Consider the following 23,360-nt stretch of genomic DNA (forward strand, 5'->3'; position numbering starts at 1 on the left):
GAGAAAAAAAATGCTGTTTAGCTGAAAGGGAACCCTCTAGTCCGACCTACACATCAGTCCAAACTGGTGGTCCTGGAAAATTGTAGGTTCTGTTCTTGCTTTCTAAACCTATGTAGCAGGGCCGTGTGAGCTCTTCACTGCTTAAGGCCATAAAAACCGAAGATCTCTTTCATTGCAGTCCCAATAGTTGTCCTCAGAACCTCACTCCTCTCAATTCTACCTTGAAGTCATGAACAGTATTGCCTTCTTTTACCATTTTGAGTGCAGTTAAAAAGCAGCTCAGCTGCAGTTCCATGATGCTGAGTTTAAGTTGATTTCCCTGTGCAGTTCTTTAGCCTCGCCTGCCCATGCTTCCCTTTGTTCCAACCATTTTATACAGTAAACACCAAAAATGGATGAAAGAGAAATGCTTCTGCACAGTATGGAAGCTGGGACATGTGACCTGGAAAGCAAATGCAATGACCACTACTCTAGACAAATCAAGAGAGTTCAAGATCTATATCAATCAATAATGATCCCCCAAAAAGGTCTTTTAGTCAACAGGATTTATGACAAAATGATGTTGCGATTAGACAAGGAGCTTGGTGCCTCAGTCTGAGGACCTAAAGGGCAAACCGCACAAAGAGTCTCCCACTTGATACACTGCTTACAAAAAGCACGTGCCCAACTACTGTGCTATCAAGAGGGATGTTTCTGCCAGGTATGGAACAGAGGACCTTTCTCGTGTCAGGCGAACATGCTGAGCACTACACTACAGAAACCACTTTAAAATGCTTCTTTGCCTCTCCAGCTTTTGCTCATTTTTGGGGCTTGAAAATCATAGCTTTAAATCTAGCTAAGCAGTATGACTTCTCAAGCATTAGGATGAAAATTCAGACAACCCCACCAAAGTTCTCTTGTTTCCTACCCTTCGAGAAACAGACTGTTGCTAACTAGGCATAATATGAAGAGTTTTACTTTATCTCTGTAGTTCTCTCATTGGCATTTAGAGCATAACCTATTGCACAAATTGTGTATGCTTGATATTGCCTTGCAAGGATTTATTCTTTGCCATAGACTTGATGAAAGTAACTTTTAAATTTCAGCTAATTAGCATAACCTCTGTTAGGAAACAAAATGAGAACACACTCACTAAAGTTTATGCTTGAAAGACTTGAATTAGAATACCCATTATGCTAAGAGTTTTAATTAATCAGCTTGGCTATTAATTAAGGAGCCTGACTTTTCTCTGTGAAGAACGACTCTCCATTCAATTAAAAGGACAGCAGTTACACATCTACCAAGAGTTGTGTTTCTGCCTGGTATCGAGCCAGGGACCTTTCGCGTGTGAGGCAAACGTGATAACCACTACACTACAGAAACCCTACAGCAGTGGCCGTTCAGGATCAGCCCAGCATTTCCTCCTTTTTGGTGCCTGCAAGGCATAGTTTAAAAACTGGCTTGAATTGTCTTCTCCCCGTTAGGACGCAAAATTCAATCCCACCAAGCAATGTTTTCTTGTTTCATTGCCTTTGAGAGACAGAATGTTACTCCCTAGGAATAATATGAAGAGCTTTACCGGATCACTGTAGGCTTATTCATCGGCATGGAAAGCAGTCCCTAGTGCACAAATTCTGCATCATTAACATTGCTTTGCATAGATTTTAATTGTCAGGAGACTATAAGGATGTTACTTTTAAGAATTAGCTAAGTAGCATAACTTATCTCTGTTAGGAGATCAAATACAGATGCACTCGTGGAGTTTCTGTTTTGTTTAATTTTGTTTGAAATACATGGATTAGCACACCCATCATGCTACAATGAGTTTTACATCATCCCTGTGACAATTGAAATCAGCCTTAAACACAGCTCCTAAAGCACAGTCCTTGCATCACCGGAGGACAAGCCTGCTGCAAATATTGACTTTCTCGGTTTGCAAATGGAGACAGTGATGGGATATTTTTTTCCAACAGAGAAGCTACTCTTTATGTCCATACTAAGATACTAGTAATCTTCTGATCTTGAAATTTCCATTTTGCACAATGTAGAACCAAGTTGCAGACGAAGAGGTTAGGGATTTCACATGCGTTATAGTGCCGGAGTTTGGAGTACAGGACTTGGAGAACTCAATTGAAGTAACTAGGGAGTTCAGAAAATCATTTCCCTCTGCTGCAAGAAGGCCATTCGATTCCCTGGTGTCTACTTCAAATAGAAGACACAGAAACAAAAGAACCAGCTAATGTTTCTGCTCAGCTTCAATTCAAGGTCCTTTCACACATAATGCAAACGTGATGACCAATTCACTACAGACACCATGCAAAAATGCCTTGATGCAGTATGGTATCACTGCAATTTCAGATCAATTTTTTCGCCAGCTCATCCCCAAAACTGAAAATGTGTGCAAATTATTTAGGAGAAAGAATGAACATCATTTATGCCAAAACCTTTCATATTTGGAAGTTCACAAATAGCTGCCATTTTATGCAAATTTCGTGGGTATGTTGGATGGCCTAAAATGCGTTTCATGAGCAGACGTACCTAAAATTCAAATGGTTCACAATTGTAATTTTCAGAAATATCTGATTCAAACTGTCAGAAAAAAAATGCTGTTTAGCTGAAAGGGAACCCTCTAGTCCGACCTACACATCAGTCCAAACTGGTGGTCCTGGAAAATTGTAGGTTCTGTTCTTGCTTTCTAAACCTATGTAGCAGGGCCGTGTGAGCTCTTCACTGCTTAAGGCCATAAAAACCGAAGATCTCTTTCATTGCAGTCCCAATAGTTGTCCTCAGAACCTCACTCCTCTCAATTCTACCTTGAAGTCATGAACAGTATTGCCTTCTTTTACCATTTTGAGTGCAGTTAAAAAGCAGCTCAGCTGCAGTTCCATGATGCTGAGTTTAAGTTGATTTCCCTGTGCAGTTCTTTAGCCTCGCCTGCCCATGCTTCCCTTTGTTCCAACCATTTTATACAGTAAACACCAAAAATGGATGAAAGAGAAATGCTTCTGCACAGTATGGAAGCTGGGACATGTGACCTGGAAAGCAAATGCAATGACCACTACTCTAGACAAATCAAGAGAGTTCAAGATCTATATCAATCAATAATGATCCCCCTAAAAGGTCTTTTAGTCAACAGGATTTATGACAAAATGATGTTGCGATTAGACAAGGAGCTTGGTGCCTCAGTCTGAGGACCTAAAGGGCAAACCGCACAAAGAGTCTCCCACTTGATACACTGCTTACAAAAAGCACGTGCCCAACTACTGTGCTATCAAGAGGGATGTTTCTGCCAGGTATGGAACAGAGGACCTTTCTCGTGTCAGGCGAACATGCTGAGCACTACACTACAGAAACCACTTTAAAATGCTTCTTTGCCTCTCCAGCTTTTGCTCATTTTTGGGGCTTGAAAATCATAGCTTTAAATCTAGCTAAGCAGTATGACTTCTCAAGCATTAGGATGAAAATTCAGACAACCCCACCAAAGTTCTCTTGTTTCCTACCCTTCGAGAAACAGACTGTTGCTAACTAGGCATAATATGAAGAGTTTTACTTTATCTCTGTAGTTCTCTCATTGGCATTTAGAGCATAACCTATTGCACAAATTGTGTATGCTTGATATTGCCTTGCAAGGATTTGTTCTTTGCCATAGACTTGATGAAAGTAACTTTTAAATTTCAGCTAATTAGCATAACCTCTGTTAGGAAACAAAATGAGAACACACTCACTAAAGTTTATGCTTGAAAGACTTGAATTAGAATAGCCATTATGCTAAGAGTTTTAATTAATCAGCTTGGCTATTAATTAAGGAGCCTGACTTTTCTCTGTGAAGAACGACTCTCCATTCAATTAAAAGGACAGCAGTTACAAATCTACCAAGAGTTGTGTTTCTGCCTGGTATCGAGCCAGGGACCTTTTGCGTGTGAGGCGAACGTGATAACCACTACACTACAGAAACCCTACTGCACTAGCCGTTCAGGATCAGCCCAGCATTTCCTCCTTTTTGGTGCCTGCAAGGCATAGTTTAAAAACTGGCTTGAATTGTCTTCTCCCCGTTAGGAGGCAAAATTCAATCCCACCAAGCAATGTTTTCTTGTTTCATTGCCTTTGAGAGACAGAATGTTACTCCCTAGGAATAATATGAAGAGCTTTACCGGATCACTGTAGGCTTATTCATCGGCATGGAAAGCAATCCCTAGTGCACAAATTCTGCATCATTAACATTGCTTTGCATAGATTTTAATTGTCAGGAGACTATAAGGATGTTACTTTTAAGAATTAGCTAAGTAGCATAACTTATCTCTGTTAGGAGATCAAATACAGATGCACTCGTGGAGTTTCTGTTTTGTTTAATTTTGTTTGAAATACATGGATTAGCACACCCATCATGCTACAATGAGTTTTACATCATCCCTGTGACAATTGAAATCAGCCTTAAACACAGCTCCTAAAGCACAGTCCTTGCATCACCGGAGGACAAGCCTGCTGCATATATTGACTTTCTCGGTTTGCAAATGGAGACAGTGATGGGATATTTTTTTCCAACAGAGAAGCTACTCTTTATGTCCATACTAAGATGCTAGTAATCTTCTGATCTTGAAATTTCCATTTTGCACAATGTAGAACCAAGTTGCAGACGAAGAGGTTAGGGATTTCACATGCGTTATAGTGCCGGAGTTTGGAGTACAGGACTTGGAGAACTCAATTGAAGTAACTATGGAGTTCAGAAAATCATTTCCCTCTGCTGCAAGAAGGCCATTCGATTCCCTGGTGTCTACGTCAAATAGAAGACACAGAAACCAAAGAACCAGCTAATGTTTCTGCTCAGCTTCAATTCAAGGTCCTTTCACACATAATGCAAACGTGATGACCAATTCACTACAGACACCATGCAAAAATGCCTTGATGCAGTATGGTATCACTGCAATTTCAGATCAATTTTTTCACCAGCTCATCCCCAAAACTGAAAATGTGTGCAAATTATTTAGGAGAAAGAATGAACATCATTTAGGCCAAAACCTTTCATATTTGGAAGTTCACAAATAGCTGCCATTTTATGCAAATTTCGTGGGTATGTTGGATGGCCTAAAATGCGTTTCATGAGCAGACGTACCTAAAATTCAAATGGTTCACAATTGTAATTTTCAGAAATATCTGATTCAAACTGTCAGAAAAAAAATGCTGTTTAGCTGAAAGGGAACCCTCTAGTCCGACCTACACATCAGTCCAAACTGGTGGTCCTGGAAAATTGTAGGTTCTGTTCTTGCTTTCTAAACCTATGTAGCAGGGCCGTGTGAGCTCTTCACTGCTTAAGGCCATAAAAACCGAAGATCTCTTTCATTGCAGTCCCAATAGTTGTCCTCAGAACCTCACTCCTCTCAATTCTACCTTGAAGTCATGAACAGTATTGCCTTCTTTTACCATTTTGAGTGCAGTTAAAAAGCAGCTCAGCTGCAGTTCCATGATGCTGAGTTTAAGTTGATTTCCCTGTGCAGTTCTTTAGCCTCGCCTGCCCATGCTTCCCTTTGTTCCAACCATTTTATACAGTAAACACCAAAAATGGATGAAAGAGAAATGCTTCTGCACAGTATGGAAGCTGGGACATGTGACCTGGAAAGCAAATGCAATGACCACTACTCTAGACAAATCAAGAGAGTTCAAGATCTATATCAATCAATAATGATCCCCCAAAAAGGTCTTTTAGTCAACAGGATTTATGACAAAATGATGTTGCGATTAGACAAGGAGCTTGGTGCCTCAGTCTGAGGACCTAAAGGGCAAACCGCACAAAGAGTCTCCCACTTGATACACTGCTTACAAAAAGCACGTGCCCAACTACTGTGCTATCAAGAGGGATGTTTCTGCCAGGTATGGAACAGAGGACCTTTCTCGTGTCAGGCGAACATGCTGAGCACTACACTACAGAAACCACTTTAAAATGCTTCTTTGCCTCTCCAGCTTTTGCTCATTTTTGGGGCTTGAAAATCATAGCTTTAAATCTAGCTAAGCAGTATGACTTCTCAAGCATTAGGATGAAAATTCAGACAACCCCACCAAAGTTCTCTTGTTTCCTACCCTTCGAGAAACAGACTGTTGCTAACTAGGCATAATATGAAGAGTTTTACTTTATCTCTGTAGTTCTCTCATTGGCATTTAGAGCATAACCTATTGCACAAATTGTGTATGCTTGATATTGCCTTGCAAGGATTTATTCTTTGCCATAGACTTGATGAAAGTAACTTTTAAATTTCAGCTAATTAGCATAACCTCTGTTAGGAAACAAAATGAGAACACACTCACTAAAGTTTATGCTTGAAAGACTTGAATTAGAATACCCATTATGCTAAGAGTTTTAATTAATCAGCTTGGCTATTAATTAAGGAGCCTGACTTTTCTCTGTGAAGAACGACTCTCCATTCAATTAAAAGGACAGCAGTTACACATCTACCAAGAGTTATGTTTCTGCCTGGTATCGAGCCAGGGACCTTTCGCGTGTGAGGCAAACGTGATAACCACTACACTACAGAAACCCTACAGCAGTGGCCGTTCAGGATCAGCCCAGCATTTCCTCCTTTTTGGTGCCTGCAAGGCATAGTTTAAAAACTGGCTTGAATTGTCTTCTCCCCGTTAGGATGCAAAATTCAATCCCACCAAGCAATGTTTTCTTGTTTCATTGCCTTTGAGAGACAGAATGTTACTCCCTAGGAATAATATGAAGAGCTTTACCGGATCACTGTAGGCTTATTCATCGGCATGGAAAGCAGTCCCTAGTGCACAAATTCTGCATCATTAACATTGCTTTGCATAGATTTTAATTGTCAGGAGACTATAAGGATGTTACTTTTAAGAATTAGCTAAGTAGCATAACTTATCTCTGTTAGGAGATCAAATACAGATGCACTCGTGGAGTTTCTGTTTTGTTTAATTTTGTTTGAAATACATGGATTAGCACACCCATCATGCTAAAATGAGTTTTACATCATCCCTGTGACAATTGAAATCAGCCTTATACACAGCTCCTAAAGCACAGTCCTTGCATCACCGGAGGACAAGCCTGCTGCAAATATTGACTTTCTCGGTTTGCAAATGGAGACAGTGATGGGATATTTTTTTCCAACAGAGAAGCTACTCTTTATGTCCATACTAAGATACTAGTAATCTTCTGATCTTGAAATTTCCATTTTGCACAATGTAGAACCAAGTTGCAGACGAAGAGGTTAGGGATTTCACATGCGTTATAGTGCCGGAGTTTGGAGTACAGGACTTGGAGAACTCAATTGAAGTAACTAGGGAGTTCAGAAAATCATTTCCCTCTGCTGCAAGAAGGCCATTCGATTCCCTGGTGTCTACTTCAAATAGAAGACACAGAAACAAAAGAACCAGCTAATGTTTCTGCTCAGCTTCAATTCAAGGTCCTTTCACACATAATGCAAACGTGATGACCAATTCACTACAGACACCATGCAAAAATGCCTTGATGCAGTATGGTATCACTGCAATTTCAGATCAATTTTTTCGCCAGCTCATCCCCAAAACTGAAAATGTGTGCAAATTATTTAGGAGAAAGAATGAACATCATTTATGCCAAAACCTTTCATATTTGGAAGTTCACAAATAGCTGCCATTTTATGCAAATTTCGTGGGTATGTTGGATGGCCTAAAATGCGTTTCATGAGCAGACGTACCTAAAATTCAAATGGTTCACAATTGTAATTTTCAGAAATATCTGATTCAAACTGTCAGAAAAAAAATGCTGTTTAGCTGAAAGGGAACCCTCTAGTCCGACCTACACATCAGTCCAAACTGGTGGTCCTGGAAAATTGTAGGTTCTGTTCTTGCTTTCTAAACCTATGTAGCAGGGCCGTGTGAGCTCTTCACTGCTTAAGGCCATAAAAACCGAAGATCTCTTTCATTGCAGTCCCAATAGTTGTCCTCAGAACCTCACTCCTCTCAATTCTACCTTGAAGTCATGAACAGTATTGCCTTCTTTTACCATTTTGAGTGCAGTTAAAAAGCAGCTCAGCTGCAGTTCCATGATGCTGAGTTTAAGTTGATTTCCCTGTGCAGTTCTTTAGCCTCGCCTGCCCATGCTTCCCTTTGTTCCAACCATTTTATACAGTAAACACCAAAAATGGATGAAAGAGAAATGCTTCTGCACAGTATGGAAGCTGGGACATGTGACCTGGAAAGCAAATGCAATGACCACTACTCTAGACAAATCAAGAGAGTTCAAGATCTATATCAATCAATAATGATCCCCCTAAAAGGTCTTTTAGTCAACAGGATTTATGACAAAATGATGTTGCGATTAGACAAGGAGCTTGGTGCCTCAGTCTGAGGACCTAAAGGGCAAACCGCACAAAGAGTCTCCCACTTGATACACTGCTTACAAAAAGCACGTGCCCAACTACTGTGCTATCAAGAGGGATGTTTCTGCCAGGTATGGAACAGAGGACCTTTCTCGTGTCAGGCGAACATGCTGAGCACTACACTACAGAAACCACTTTAAAATGCTTCTTTGCCTCTCCAGCTTTTGCTCATTTTTGGGGCTTGAAAATCATAGCTTTAAATCTAGCTAAGCAGTATGACTTCTCAAGCATTAGGATGAAAATTCAGACAACCCCACCAAAGTTCTCTTGTTTCCTACCCTTCGAGAAACAGACTGTTGCTAACTAGGCATAATATGAAGAGTTTTACTTTATCTCTGTAGTTCTCTCATTGGCATTTAGAGCATAACCTATTGCACAAATTGTGTATGCTTGATATTGCCTTGCAAGGATTTGTTCTTTGCCATAGACTTGATGAAAGTAACTTTTAAATTTCAGCTAATTAGCATAACCTCTGTTAGGAAACAAAATGAGAACACACTCACTAAAGTTTATGCTTGAAAGACTTGAATTAGAATACCCATTATGCTAAGAGTTTTAATTAATCAGCTTGGCTATTAATTAAGGAGCCTGACTTTTCTCTGTGAAGAACGACTCTCCATTCAATTAAAAGGACAGCAGTTACAAATCTACCAAGAGTTGTGTTTCTGCCTGGTATCGAGCCAGGGACCTTTTGCGTGTGAGGCGAACGTGATAACCACTACACTACAGAAACCCTACTGCACTAGCCGTTCAGGATCAGCCCAGCATTTCCTCCTTTTTGGTGCCTGCAAGGCATAGTTTAAAAACTGGCTTGAATTGTCTTCTCCCCGTTAGGAGGCAAAATTCAATCCCACCAAGCAATGTTTTCTTGTTTCATTGCCTTTGAGAGACAGAATGTTACTCCCTAGGAATAATATGAAGAGCTTTACCGGATCACTGTAGGCTTATTCATCGGCATGGAAAGCAAACCCTAGTGCACAAATTCTGCATCATTAACATTGCTTTGCATAGATTTTAATTGTCAGGAGACTATAAGGATGTTACTTTTAAGAATTAGCTAAGTAGCATAACTTATCTCTGTTAGGAGATCAAATACAGATGCACTCGTGGAGTTTCTGTTTTGTTTAATTTTGTTTGAAATACATGGATTAGCACACCCATCATGCTACAATGAGTTTTACATCATCCCTGTGACAATTGAAATCAGCCTTAAACACAGCTCCTAAAGCACAGTCCTTGCATCACCGGAGGACAAGCCTGCTGCATATATTGACTTTCTCGGTTTGCAAATGGAGACAGTGATGGGATATTTTTTTCCAACAGAGAAGCTACTCTTTATGTCCATACTAAGATGCTAGTAATCTTCTGATCTTGAAATTTCCATTTTGCACAATGTAGAACCAAGTTGCAGACGAAGAGGTTAGGGATTTCACATGCGTTATAGTGCCGGAGTTTGGAGTACAGGACTTGGAGAACTCAATTGAAGTAACTATGGAGTTCAGAAAATCATTTCCCTCTGCTGCAAGAAGGCCATTCGATTCCCTGGTGTCTACGTCAAATAGAAGACACAGAAACCAAAGAACCAGCTAATGTTTCTGCTCAGCTTCAATTCAAGGTCCTTTCACACATAATGCAAACGTGATGACCAATTCACTACAGACACCATGCAAAAATGCCTTGATGCAGTATGGTATCACTGCAATTTCAGATCAATTTTTTCACCAGCTCATCCCCAAAACTGAAAATGTGTGCAAATTATTTAGGAGAAAGAATGAACATCATTTATGCCAAAACCTTTCATATTTGGAAGTTCACAAATAGCTGCCATTTTATGCAAATTTCGTGGGTATGTTGGATGGCCTAAAATGCGTTTCATGAGCAGACGTACCTAAAATTCAAATGGTTCACAATTGTAATTTTCAGAAATATCTGATTCAAACTGTCAGAAAAAAAATGCTGTTTAGCTGAAAGGGAACCCTCTAGTCCGACCTACACATCAGTCCAAACTGGTGGTCCTGGAAAATTGTAGGTTCTGTTCTTGCTTTCTAAACCTATGTAGCAGGGCCGTGTGAGCTCTTCACTGCTTAAGGCCATAAAAACCGAAGATCTCTTTCATTGCAGTCCCAATAGTTGTCCTCAGAACCTCACTCCTCTCAATTCTACCTTGAAGTCATGAACAGTATTGCCTTCTTTTACCATTTTGAGTGCAGTTAAAAAGCAGCTCAGCTGCAGTTCCATGATGCTGAGTTTAAGTTGATTTCCCTGTGCAGTTCTTTAGCCTCGCCTGCCCATGCTTCCCTTTGTTCCAACAATTTTATAGAGTAAACACCAAAAATGGATGAAAGAGAAATGCTTCTGCACAGTATGGAAGCTGGGACATGTGACCTGGAAAGCAAATGCAATGACCACTACTCTAGACAAATCAAGAGAGTTCAAGATCTATATCAATCAATAATGATCCCCCAAAAAGGTCTTTTAGTCAACAGGATTTAGGACAAAATGATGTTGCGATTAGACAAGGAGCTTGGTGCCTCAGTCTGAGGACCTAAAGGGCAAACCGCACAAAGAGTCTCCCACTTGATACACTGCTTACAAAAAGCACGTGCCCAACTACTGTGCTATCAAGAGGGATGTTTCTGCGAGGTATGGAACAGAGGACCTTTCTCGTGTCAGGCGAACATGCTGAGCACTACACTACAGAAACCACTTTAAAATGCTTCTTTGCCTCTCCAGCTTTTGCTCATTTTTGGGGCTTGAAAATCATAGCTTTAAATCTAGCTAAGCAGTATGACTTCTCAAGCATTAGGATGAAAATTCAGACAACCCCACCAAAGTTCTCTTGTTTCCTACCCTTCGAGAAACAGACTGTTGCTAACTAGGCATAATATGAAGAGTTTTACTTTATCTCTGTAGTTCTCTCATTGGCATTTAGAGCATAACCTATTGCACAAATTGTGTATGCTTGATATTGTCTTGCAAGGATTTGTTCTTTGCCATAGACTTGATGAAAGTAACTTTTAAATTTCAGCTAATTAGCATAACCTCTGTTAGGAAACAAAATGAGAACACACTCACTAAAGTTTATGCTTGAAAGACTTGAATTAGAATAGCCATTATGCTAAGAGTTTTAATTAATCAGCTTGGCTATTAATTAAGGAGCCTGACTTTTCTCAGTGAAGAACGGTTCTCCATTCAATTAAAAGGACAGCAGTTACACATCTACCAAGAGTTGTGTTTCTGCCTGGTATCGAGCCAGGGATCTTTCGCGTGTGAGGCAAACGTGATAACCACTACACTACAGAAACCCTACAGCAGTGGCCGTTCAGGATCAGCCCAGCATTTCCTCCTTTTTGGTGCCTGCAAGGCATAGTTTAAAAACTGGCTTGAATTGTCTTCTCCCCGTTAGGACGCAAAATTCAATCCCACCAAGCAATGTTTTCTTGTTTCATTGCCTTTGAGAGACAGAATGTTACTCCCTAGGAATAATATGAAGAGCTTTACCGGATCACTGTAGGCTTATTCATCGGCATGGAAAGCAGTCCCTAGTGCACAAATTCTGCATCATTAACATTGCTTTGCATAGATTTTAATTGTCAGGAGACTATAAGGATGTTACTTTTAAGAATTAGCTAAGTAGCATAACTTATCTCTGTTAGGAGATCAAATACAGATGCACTAGTGGAGTTTCTGTTTTGTTTAATTTTGTTTGAAATACATGGATTAGCACACCCATCATGCTACAATGAGTTTTACATCATCCCTGTGACAATTGAAATCAGCCTTAAACACAGCTCCTAAAGCACAGTCCTTGCATCACCGGAGGACAAGCCTGCTGCAAATATTGACTTTCTCGGTTTGCAAATGGAGACAGTGATGGGATATTTTTTTCCAACAGAGAAGCTACTCTTTATGTCCATACTAAGATACTAGTAATCTTCTGATCTTGAAATTTCCATTTTGCACAATGTAGAACCAAGTTGCAGACGAAGAGGTTAGGGATTTCACATGCGTTATAGTGCCGGAGTTTGGAGTACAGGACTTGGAGAACTCAATTGAAGTAACTAGGGAGTTCAGAAAATCATTTCCCTCTGCTGCAAGAAGGCCATTCGATTCCCTGGTGTCTACTTCAAATAGAAGACACAGAAACAAAAGAACCAGCTAATGTTTCTGCTCAGCTTCAATTCAAGGTCCTTTCACACATAATGCAAACGTGATGACCAATTCACTACAGACACCATGCAAAAATGCCTTGATGCAGTATGGTATCGCTGCAATTTCAGATCAATTTTTTCGCCAGCTCATCCCCAAAACTGAAAATGTGTGCAAATTATTTAGGAGAAAGAATGAACATCATTTATGCCAAAACCTTTCATATTTGGAAGTTCACAAATAGCTGCCATTTTATGCAAATTTCGTGGGTATGTTGGATGGCCTAAAATGCGTTTCATGAGCAGACGTACCTAAAATTCAAATGGTTCACAATTGTAATTTTCAGAAATATCTGATTCAAACTGTGAGAAAAAAAATGCTGTTTAGCTGAAAGGGAACCCTCTAGTCCGACCTACACATCAGTCCAAACTGGTGGTCCTGGAAAATTGTAGGTTCTGTTCTTGCTTTCTAAACCTATGTAGCAGGGCCGTGTGAGCTCTTCACTGCTTAAGGCCATAAAAACCGAAGATCTCTTTCATTGCAGTCCCAATAGTTGTCCTCAGAACCTCACTCCTCTCAATTCTACCTTGAAGTCATGAACAGTATTGCCTTCTTTTACCATTTTGAGTGCAGTTAAAAAGCAGCTCAGCTGCAGTTCCATGATGCTGAGTTTAAGTTGATTTCCCTGTGCAGTTCTTTAGCCTCGCCTGCCCATGCTTCCCTTTGTTCCAACCATTTTATACAGTAAACACCAAAAATGGATGAAAGAGAAATGCTTCTGCACAGTATGGAAGCTGGGACATGTGACCTGGAAAGCAAATGCAATGACCACTACTCTAGACAAATCAAGAGAGTTCAAGATCTATATCAATCAATAATGATCCCCCAAAAAGGTCTTTTAGTCAACAGGATTTATGACAAAATGATGTTGCGATTAGACAAGGAGCTTGGTGCCTCAGTCTGAGGACCTAAAGGGCAAACCGCACAAAGAGTCTCCCACTTGATACACTGCTTACAAAAAGCACGTGCCCAACTACTGTGCTATCAAGAGGGATGTTTCTGCCAGGTATGGAACAGAGGACCTTTCTCGTGTCAGGCGAACATGCTGAGCACTACACTACAGAAACCACTTTAAAATGCTTCTTTGCCTCTCCAGCTTTTGCTCATTTTTGGGGCTTGAAAATCATAGCTTTAAATCTAGCTAAGCAGTATGACTTCTCAAGCATTAGGATGAAAATTCAGACAACCCCACCAAAGTTCTCTTGTTTCCTACCCTTCGAGAAACAGACTGTTGCTAACTAGGCATAATATGAAGAGTTTTACTTTATCTCTGTAGTTCTCTCATTGGCATTTAGAGCATAACCTATTGCACAAATTGTGTATGCTTGATATTGCCTTGCAAGGATTTATTCTTTGCCATAGACTTGATGAAAGTAACTTTTAAATTTCAGCTAATTAGCATAACCTCTGTTAGGAAACAAAATGAGAACACACTCACTAAAGTTTATGCTTGAAAGACTTGAATTAGAATACCCATTATGCTAAGAGTTTTAATTAATCAGCTTGGCTATTAATTAAGGAGCCTGACTTTTCTCTGTGAAGAACGACTCTCCATTCAATTAAAAGGACAGCAGTTACACATCTACCAAGAGTTGTGTTTCTGCCTGGTATCGAGCCAGGGACCTTTCGCGTGTGAGGCAAACGTGATAACCACTACACTACAGAAACCCTACAGCAGTGGCCGTTCAGGATCAGCCCAGCATTTCCTCCTTTTTGGTGCCTGCAAGGCATAGTTTAAAAACTGGCTTGAATTGTCTTCTCCCCGTTAGGACGCAAAATTCAATCCCACCAAGCAATGTTTTCTTGTTTCATTGCCTTTGAGAGACAGAATGTTACTCCCTAGGAATAATATGAAGAGCTTTACCGGATCACTGTAGGCTTATTCATCGGCATGGAAAGCAGTCCCTAGTGCACAAATTCTGCATCATTAACATTGCTTTGCATAGATTTTAATTGTCAGGAGACTATAAGGATGTTACTTTTAAGAATTAGCTAAGTAGCATAACTTATCTCTGTTAGGAGATCAAATACAGATGCACTCGTGGAGTTTCTGTTTTGTTTAATTTTGTTTGAAATACATGGATTAGCACACCCATCATGCTACAATGAGTTTTACATCATCCCTGTGACAATTGAAATCAGCCTTAAACACAGCTCCTAAAGCACAGTCCTTGCATCACCGGAGGACAAGCCTGCTGCAAATATTGACTTTCTCGGTTTGCAAATGGAGACAGTGATGGGATATTTTTTTCCAACAGAGAAGCTACTCTTTATGTCCATACTAAGATACTAGTAATCTTCTGATCTTGAAATTTCCATTTTGCACAATGTAGAACCAAGTTGCAGACGAAGAGGTTAGGGATTTCACATGCGTTATAGTGCCGGAGTTTGGAGTACAGGACTTGGAGAACTCAATTGAAGTAACTAGGGAGTTCAGAAAATCATTTCCCTCTGCTGCAAGAAGGCCATTCGATTCCCTGGTGTCTACTTCAAATAGAAGACACAGAAACAAAAGAACCAGCTAATGTTTCTGCTCAGCTTCAATTCAAGGTCCTTTCACACATAATGCAAACGTGATGACCAATTCACTACAGACACCATGCAAAAATGCCTTGATGCAGTATGGTATCACTGCAATTTCAGATCAATTTTTTCGCCAGCTCATCCCCAAAACTGAAAATGTGTGCAAATTATTTAGGAGAAAGAATGAACATCATTTATGCCAAAACCTTTCATATTTGGAAGTTCACAAATAGCTGCCATTTTATGCAAATTTCGTGGGTATGTTGGATGGCCTAAAATGCGTTTCATGAGCAGACGTACCTAAAATTCAAATGGTTCACAATTGTAATTTTCAGAAATATCTGATTCAAACTGTCAGAAAAAAAATGCTGTTTAGCTGAAAGGGAACCCTCTAGTCCGACCTACACATCAGTCCAAACTGGTGGTCCTGGAAAATTGTAGGTTCTGTTCTTGCTTTCTAAACCTATGTAGCAGGGCCGTGTGAGCTCTTCACTGCTTAAGGCCATAAAAACCGAAGATCTCTTTCATTGCAGTCCCAATAGTTGTCCTCAGAACCTCACTCCTCTCAATTCTACCTTGAAGTCATGAACAGTATTGCCTTCTTTTACCATTTTGAGTGCAGTTAAAAAGCAGCTCAGCTGCAGTTCCATGATGCTGAGTTTAAGTTGATTTCCCTGTGCAGTTCTTTAGCCTCGCCTGCCCATGCTTCCCTTTGTTCCAACCATTTTATACAGTAAACACCAAAAATGGATGAAAGAGAAATGCTTCTGCACAGTATGGAAGCTGGGACATGTGACCTGGAAAGCAAATGCAATGACCACTACTCTAGACAAATCAAGAGAGTTCAAGATCTATATCAATCAATAATGATCCCCCTAAAAGGTCTTTTAGTCAACAGGATTTATGACAAAATGATGTTGCGATTAGACAAGGAGCTTGGTGCCTCAGTCTGAGGACCTAAAGGGCAAACCGCACAAAGAGTCTCCCACTTGATACACTGCTTACAAAAAGCACGTGCCCAACTACTGTGCTATCAAGAGGGATGTTTCTGCCAGGTATGGAACAGAGGACCTTTCTCGTGTCAGGCGAACATGCTGAGCACTACACTACAGAAACCACTTTAAAATGCTTCTTTGCCTCTCCAGCTTTTGCTCATTTTTGGGGCTTGAAAATCATAGCTTTAAATCTAGCTAAGCAGTATGACTTCTCAAGCATTAGGATGAAAATTCAGACAACCCCACCAAAGTTCTCTTGTTTCCTACCCTTCGAGAAACAGACTGTTGCTAACTAGGCATAATATGAAGAGTTTTACTTTATCTCTGTAGTTCTCTCATTGGCATTTAGAGCATAACCTATTGCACAAATTGTGTATGCTTGATATTGCCTTGCAAGGATTTATTCTTTGCCATAGACTTGATGAAAGTAACTTTTAAATGTCAGCTAATTAGCATAACCTCTGTTAGGAAACAAAATGAGAACACACTCACTAAAGTTTATGCTTGAAAGACTTGAATTAGAATACCCATTATGCTAAGAGTTTTAATTAATCAGCTTGGCTATTAATTAAGGAGCCTGACTTTTCTCTGTGAAGAACGACTCTCCATTCAATTAAAAGGACAGCAGTTACACATCTACCAAGAGTTATGTTTCTGCCTGGTATCGAGCCAGGGACCTTTCGCGTGTGAGGCAAACGTGATAACCACTACACTACAGAAACCCTACAGCAGTGGCCGTTCAGGATCAGCCCAGCATTTCCTCCTTTTTGGTGCCTGCAAGGCATAGTTTAAAAACTGGCTTGAATTGTCTTCTCCCCGTTAGGACGCAAAATTCAATCCCACCAAGCAATGTTTTCTTGTTTCATTGCCTTTGAGAGACAGAATGTTACTCCCTAGGAATAATATGAAGAGCTTTACCGGATCACTGTAGGCTTATTCATCGGCATGGAAAGCAGTCCCTAGTGCACAAATTCTGCATCATTAACATTGCTTTGCATAGATTTTAATTGTCAGGAGACTATAAGGATGTTACTTTTAAGAATTAGCTAAGTAGCATAACTTATCTCTGTTAGGAGATCAAATACAGATGCACTCGTGGAGTTTCTGTTTTGTTTAATTTTGTTTGAAATACATGGATTAGCACACCCATCATGCTAAAATGAGTTTTACATCATCCCTGTGACAATTGAAATCAGCCTTATACACAGCTCCTAAAGCACAGTCCTTGCATCACCGGAGGACAAGCCTGCTGCAAATATTGACTTTCTCGGTTTGCAAATGGAGACAGTGATGGGATATTTTTTTCCAACAGAGAAGCTACTCTTTATGTCCATACTAAGATACTAGTAATCTTCTGATCTTGAAATTTCCATTTTGCACAATGTAGAACCAAGTTGCAGACGAAGAGGTTAGGGATTTCACATGCGTTATAGTGCCGGAGTTTGGAGTACAGGACTTGGAGAACTCAATTGAAGTAACTAGGGAGTTCAGAAAATCATTTCCCTCTGCTGCAAGAAGGCCATTCGATTCCCTGGTGTCTACTTCAAATAGAAGACACAGAAACCAAAGAACCAGCTAATGTTTCTGCTCAGCTTCAATTCAAGGTCCTTTCACACATAATGCAAACGTGATGACCAATTCACTACAGACACCATGCAAAAATGCCTTGATGCAGTATGGTATCACTGCAATTTCAGATCAATTTTTTCGCCAGCTCATCCCCAAAACTGAAAATGTGTGCAAATTATTTAGGAGAAAGAATGAACATCATTTATGCCAAAACCTTTCATATTTGGAAGTTCACAAATAGCTGCCATTTTATGCAAATTTCGTGGGTATGTTGGATGGCCTAAAATGCGTTTCATGAGCAGACGTACCTAAAATTCAAATGGTTCACAATTGTAATTTTCAGAAATATCTGATTCAAACTGTCAGAAAAAAAATGCTGTTTAGCTGAAAGGGAACCCTCTAGTCCGACCTACACATCAGTCCAAACTGGTGGTCCTGGAAAATTGTAGGTTCTGTTCTTGCTTTCTAAACCTATGTAGCAGGGCCGTGTGAGCTCTTCACTGCTTAAGGCCATAAAAACCGAAGATCTCTTTCATTGCAGTCCCAATAGTTGTCCTCAGAACCTCACTCCTCTCAATTCTACCTTGAAGTCATGAACAGTATTGCCTTCTTTTACCATTTTGAGTGCAGTTAAAAAGCAGCTCAGCTGCAGTTCCATGATGCTGAGTTTAAGTTGATTTCCCTGTGCAGTTCTTTAGCCTCGCCTGCCCATGCTTCCCTTTGTTCCAACCATTTTATACAGTAAACACCAAAAATGGATGAAAGAGAAATGCTTCTGCACAGTATGGAAGCTGGGACATGTGACCTGGAAAGCAAATGCAATGACCACTACTCTAGACAAATCAAGAGAGTTCAAGATCTATATCAATCAATAATGATCCCCCTAAAAGGTCTTTTAGTCAACAGGATTTATGACAAAATGATGTTGCGATTAGACAAGGAGCTTGGTGCCTCAGTCTGAGGACCTAAAGGGCAAACCGCACAAAGAGTCTCCCACTTGATACACTGCTTACAAAAAGCACGTGCCCAACTACTGTGCTATCAAGAGGGATGTTTCTGCCAGGTATGGAACAGAGGACCTTTCTCGTGTCAGGCGAACATGCTGAGCACTACACTACAGAAACCACTTTAAAATGCTTCTTTGCCTCTCCAGCTTTTGCTCATTTTTGGGGCTTGAAAATCATAGCTTTAAATCTAGCTAAGCAGTATGACTTCTCAAGCATTAGGATGAAAATTCAGACAACCCCACCAAAGTTCTCTTGTTTCCTACCCTTCGAGAAACAGACTGTTGCTAACTAGGCATAATATGAAGAGTTTTACTTTATCTCTGTAGTTCTCTCATTGGCATTTAGAGCATAACCTATTGCACAAATTGTGTATGCTTGATATTGCCTTGCAAGGATTTGTTCTTTGCCATAGACTTGATGAAAGTAACTTTTAAATTTCAGCTAATTAGCATAACCTCTGTTAGGAAACAAAATGAGAACACACTCACTAAAGTTTATGCTTGAAAGACTTGAATTAGAATACCCATTATGCTAAGAGTTTTAATTAATCAGCTTGGCTATTAATTAAGGAGCCTGACTTTTCTCTGTGAAGAACGACTCTCCATTCAATTAAAAGGACAGCAGTTACAAATCTACCAAGAGTTGTGTTTCTGCCTGGTATCGAGCCAGGGACCTTTTGCGTGTGAGGCGAACGTGATAACCACTACACTACAGAAACCCTACTGCACTAGCCGTTCAGGATCAGCCCAGCATTTCCTCCTTTTTGGTGCCTGCAAGGCATAGTTTAAAAACTGGCTTGAATTGTCTTCTCCCCGTTAGGAGGCAAAATTCAATCCCACCAAGCAATGTTTTCTTGTTTCATTGCCTTTGAGAGACAGAATGTTACTCCCTAGGAATAATATGAAGAGCTTTACCGGATCACTGTAGGCTTATTCATCGGCATGGAAAGCAAACCCTAGTGCACAAATTCTGCATCATTAACATTGCTTTGCATAGATTTTAATTGTCAGGAGACTATAAGGATGTTACTTTTAAGAATTAGCTAAGTAGCATAACTTATCTCTGTTAGGAGATCAAATACAGATGCACTCGTGGAGTTTCTGTTTTGTTTAATTTTGTTTGAAATACATGGATTAGCACACCCATCATGCTACAATGAGTTTTACATCATCCCTGTGACAATTGAAATCAGCCTTAAACACAGCTCCTAAAGCACAGTCCTTGCATCACCGGAGGACAAGCCTGCTGCATATATTGACTTTCTCGGTTTGCAAATGGAGACAGTGATGGGATATTTTTTTCCAACAGAGAAGCTACTCTTTATGTCCATACTAAGATGCTAGTAATCTTCTGATCTTGAAATTTCCATTTTGCACAATGTAGAACCAAGTTGCAGACGAAGAGGTTAGGGATTTCACATGCGTTATAGTGCCGGAGTTTGGAGTACAGGACTTGGAGAACTCAATTGAAGTAACTATGGAGTTCAGAAAATCATTTCCCTCTGCTGCAAGAAGGCCATTCGATTCCCTGGTGTCTACGTCAAATAGAAGACACAGAAACCAAAGAACCAGCTAATGTTTCTGCTCAGCTTCAATTCAAGGTCCTTTCACACATAATGCAAACGTGATGACCAATTCACTACAGACACCATGCAAAAATGCCTTGATGCAGTATGGTATCACTGCAATTTCAGATCAATTTTTTCACCAGCTCATCCCCAAAACTGAAAATGTGTGCAAATTATTTAGGAGAAAGAATGAACATCATTTATGCCAAAACCTTTCATATTTGGAAGTTCACAAATAGCTGCCATTTTATGCAAATTTCGTGGGTATGTTGGATGGCCTAAAATGCGTTTCATGAGCAGACGTACCTAAAATTCAAATGGTTCACAATTGTAATTTTCAGAAATATCTGATTCAAACTGTCAGAAAAAAAATGCTGTTTAGCTGAAAGGGAACCCTCTAGTCCGACCTACACATCAGTCCAAACTGGTGGTCCTGGAAAATTGTAGGTTCTGTTCTTGCTTTCTAAACCTATGTAGCAGGGCCGTGTGAGCTCTTCACTGCTTAAGGCCATAAAAACCGAAGATCTCTTTCATTGCAGTCCCAATAGTTGTCCTCAGAACCTCACTCCTCTCAATTCTACCTTGAAGTCATGAACAGTATTGCCTTCTTTTACCATTTTGAGTGCAGTTAAAAAGCAGCTCAGCTGCAGTTCCATGATGCTGAGTTTAAGTTGATTTCCCTGTGCAGTTCTTTAGCCTCGCCTGCCCATGCTTCCCTTTGTTCCAACCATTTTATACAGTAAACACCAAAAATGGATGAAAGAGAAATGCTTCTGCACAGTATTGAAGCTGGGACATGTGACCTGGAAAGCAAATGCAATGACCACTACTCTAGACAAATCAAGAGAGTTCAAGATCTATATCAATCAATAATGATCCCCCAAAAAGGTCTTTTAGTCAATAGGATTTATGACAAAATGATGTTGCGATTAGACAAGGAGCTTGGTGCCTCAGTCTGAGGACCTAAAGGGCAAACCGCACAAAGAGTCTCCCACTTGATACACTGCTTACAAAAAGCACGTGCCCAACTACTGTGCTATCAAGAGGGATGTTTCTGCCAGGTATGGAACAGAGGACCTTTCTCGTGTCAGGCGAACATGCTGAGCACTACACTACAGAAACCACTTTAAAATGCTTCTTTGCCTCTCCAGCTTTTGCTCATTTTTGGGGCTTGAAAATCATAGCTTTAAATCTGGCTAAGCAGTATGACTTCTCAAGCATTAGGATGAAAATTCAGACAACCCCACCAAAGTTCTCTTGTTTCCTAAACTTCAAGAAACAGACTGTTGCTAACTAGGCATAATATGAAGAGTTTTACTTTATCTCTGTAGTTCTCTCATTGGCATTTAGAGCATAACCTATTGCACAAATTGTGTATGCTTGATATTGCCTTGCAAGGATTTGTTCTTTGCCATAGACTTGATGAAAGTAACTTTTAAATTTCAGCTAATTAGCATAACCTCTGTTAGGAAACAAAATGAGAACACACTCACTAAAGTTTATGCTTGAAAGACTTGAATTAGAATACCCATTATGCTAAGAGTTTTAATTAATCAGCTTGGCTATTAATTAAGGAGCCTGACTTTTCTCTGTGAAGAACGACTCTCCATTCAATTAAAAGGACAGCAGTTACAAATCTACCAAGAGTTGTGTTTCTGCCTGGTATCGAGCCAGGGACCTTTCGCGTGTGAGGCTAACGTGATAACCACTACACTACAGAAACCCTACTGCACTAGCCGTTCAGGATCAGCCCAGCATTTCCTCCTTTTTGGTGCCTGCAAGGCATAGTTTAAAAACTGGCTTGAATTGTCTTCTCCCCGTTAGGAGGCAAAATTCAATCCCACCAAGCAATGTTTTCTTGTTTCATTGCCTTTGAGAGACAGAATGTTACTCCCTAGGAATAATATGAAGAGCTTTACCGGATCACTGTAGGCTTATTCATCGGCATGGAAAGCAATCCCTAGTGCACAAATTCTGCATCATTAACATTGCTTTGCATAGATTTTAATTGTCAGGAGACTATAAGGATGTTACTTTTAAGAATTAGCTAAGTAGCATAACTTATCTCTGTTAGGAGATCAAATACAGATGCACTCGTGGAGTTTCTGTTTTGTTTAATTTTGTTTGAAATACATGGATTAGCACACCCATCATGCTACAATGAGTTTTACATCATCCCTGTGACAATTGAAATCAGCCTTAAACACAGCTCCTAAAGCACAGTCCTTGCATCACCGGAGGACAAGCCTGCTGCATATATTGACTTTCTCGGTTTGCAAATGGAGACAGTGATGGGATATTTTTTTCCAACAGAGAAGCTACTCTTTATGTCCATACTAAGATGCTAGTAATCTTCTGATCTTGAAATTTCCATTTTGCACAATGTAGAACCAAGTTGCAGACGAAGAGGTTAGGGATTTCACATGCGTTATAGTGCCGGAGTTTGGAGTACAGGACTTGGAGAACTCAATTGAAGTAACTATGGAGTTCAGAAAATCATTTCCCTCTGCTGCAAGAAGGCCATTCGATTCCCTGGTGTCTACGTCAAATAGAAGACACAGAAACCAAAGAACCAGCTAATGTTTCTGCTCAGCTTCAATTCAAGGTCCTTTCACACATAATGCAAACGTGATGACCAATTCACTACAGACACCATGCAAAAATGCCTTGATGCAGTATGGTATCACTGCAATTTCAGATCAATTTTTTCACCAGCTCATCCCCAAAACTGAAAATGTGTGCAAATTATTTAGGAGAAAGAATGAACATCATTTATGCCAAAACCTTTCATATTTGGAAGTTCACAAATAGCTGCCATTTTATGCAAATTTCGTGGGTATGTTGGATGGCCTAAAATGCGTTTCATGAGCAGACGTACCTAAAATTCAAATGGTTCACAATTGTAATTTTCAGAAATATCTGATTCAAACTGTCAGAAAAAAAATGCTGTTTAGATGAAAGGGAACCCTCTAGTCCGACCTACACATCAGTCCAAACTGGTGGTCCTGGAAAATTGTAGGTTCTGTTCTTGCTTTCTAAACCTATGTAGCAGGGCCGTGTGAGCTCTTCACTGCTTAAGGCCATAAAAACCGAAGATCTCTTTCATTGCAGTCCCAATAGTTGTCCTCAGAACCTCACTCCTCTC

General features: G+C 40.1%; 1 protein-coding gene and 7 non-coding genes across 8 annotated transcripts in view; all 8 read right to left on the reverse strand.

Moving 5' to 3' along the window:
• LOC145659971 (alpha-1-antitrypsin homolog) overlaps window positions 1-23,360 on the reverse strand; it is a 268,558-nt gene that overhangs the window by 163,191 nt on the left and 82,007 nt on the right. The window lies entirely within an intron of this gene.
• On the reverse strand, window positions 1,290-1,362 carry trnav-cac (transfer RNA valine (anticodon CAC)). Its single transcript has one exon. It is a non-coding gene; the product is annotated as a tRNA-Val (tRNA).
• On the reverse strand, window positions 3,862-3,934 carry trnav-cac (transfer RNA valine (anticodon CAC)). Its single transcript has one exon. It is a non-coding gene; the product is annotated as a tRNA-Val (tRNA).
• Window positions 6,434-6,506, reverse strand: trnav-cac (transfer RNA valine (anticodon CAC)). Its single transcript has one exon. It is a non-coding gene; the product is annotated as a tRNA-Val (tRNA).
• Window positions 9,006-9,078, reverse strand: trnav-cac (transfer RNA valine (anticodon CAC)). The gene has a single exon. It is a non-coding gene; the product is annotated as a tRNA-Val (tRNA).
• Window positions 14,150-14,222, reverse strand: trnav-cac (transfer RNA valine (anticodon CAC)). Its single transcript has one exon. It is a non-coding gene; the product is annotated as a tRNA-Val (tRNA).
• Window positions 16,722-16,794, reverse strand: trnav-cac (transfer RNA valine (anticodon CAC)). The gene has a single exon. It is a non-coding gene; the product is annotated as a tRNA-Val (tRNA).
• On the reverse strand, window positions 19,294-19,366 carry trnav-cac (transfer RNA valine (anticodon CAC)). Its single transcript has one exon. It is a non-coding gene; the product is annotated as a tRNA-Val (tRNA).

This window comes from Electrophorus electricus, chromosome 2 (genome assembly GCF_041902795.1).
Source record: "Electrophorus electricus isolate QZ-2024a chromosome 2, ASM4190279v1, whole genome shotgun sequence".
In the NCBI taxonomy this organism is placed as follows: domain Eukaryota; kingdom Metazoa; phylum Chordata; class Actinopteri; order Gymnotiformes; family Gymnotidae; genus Electrophorus; species Electrophorus electricus.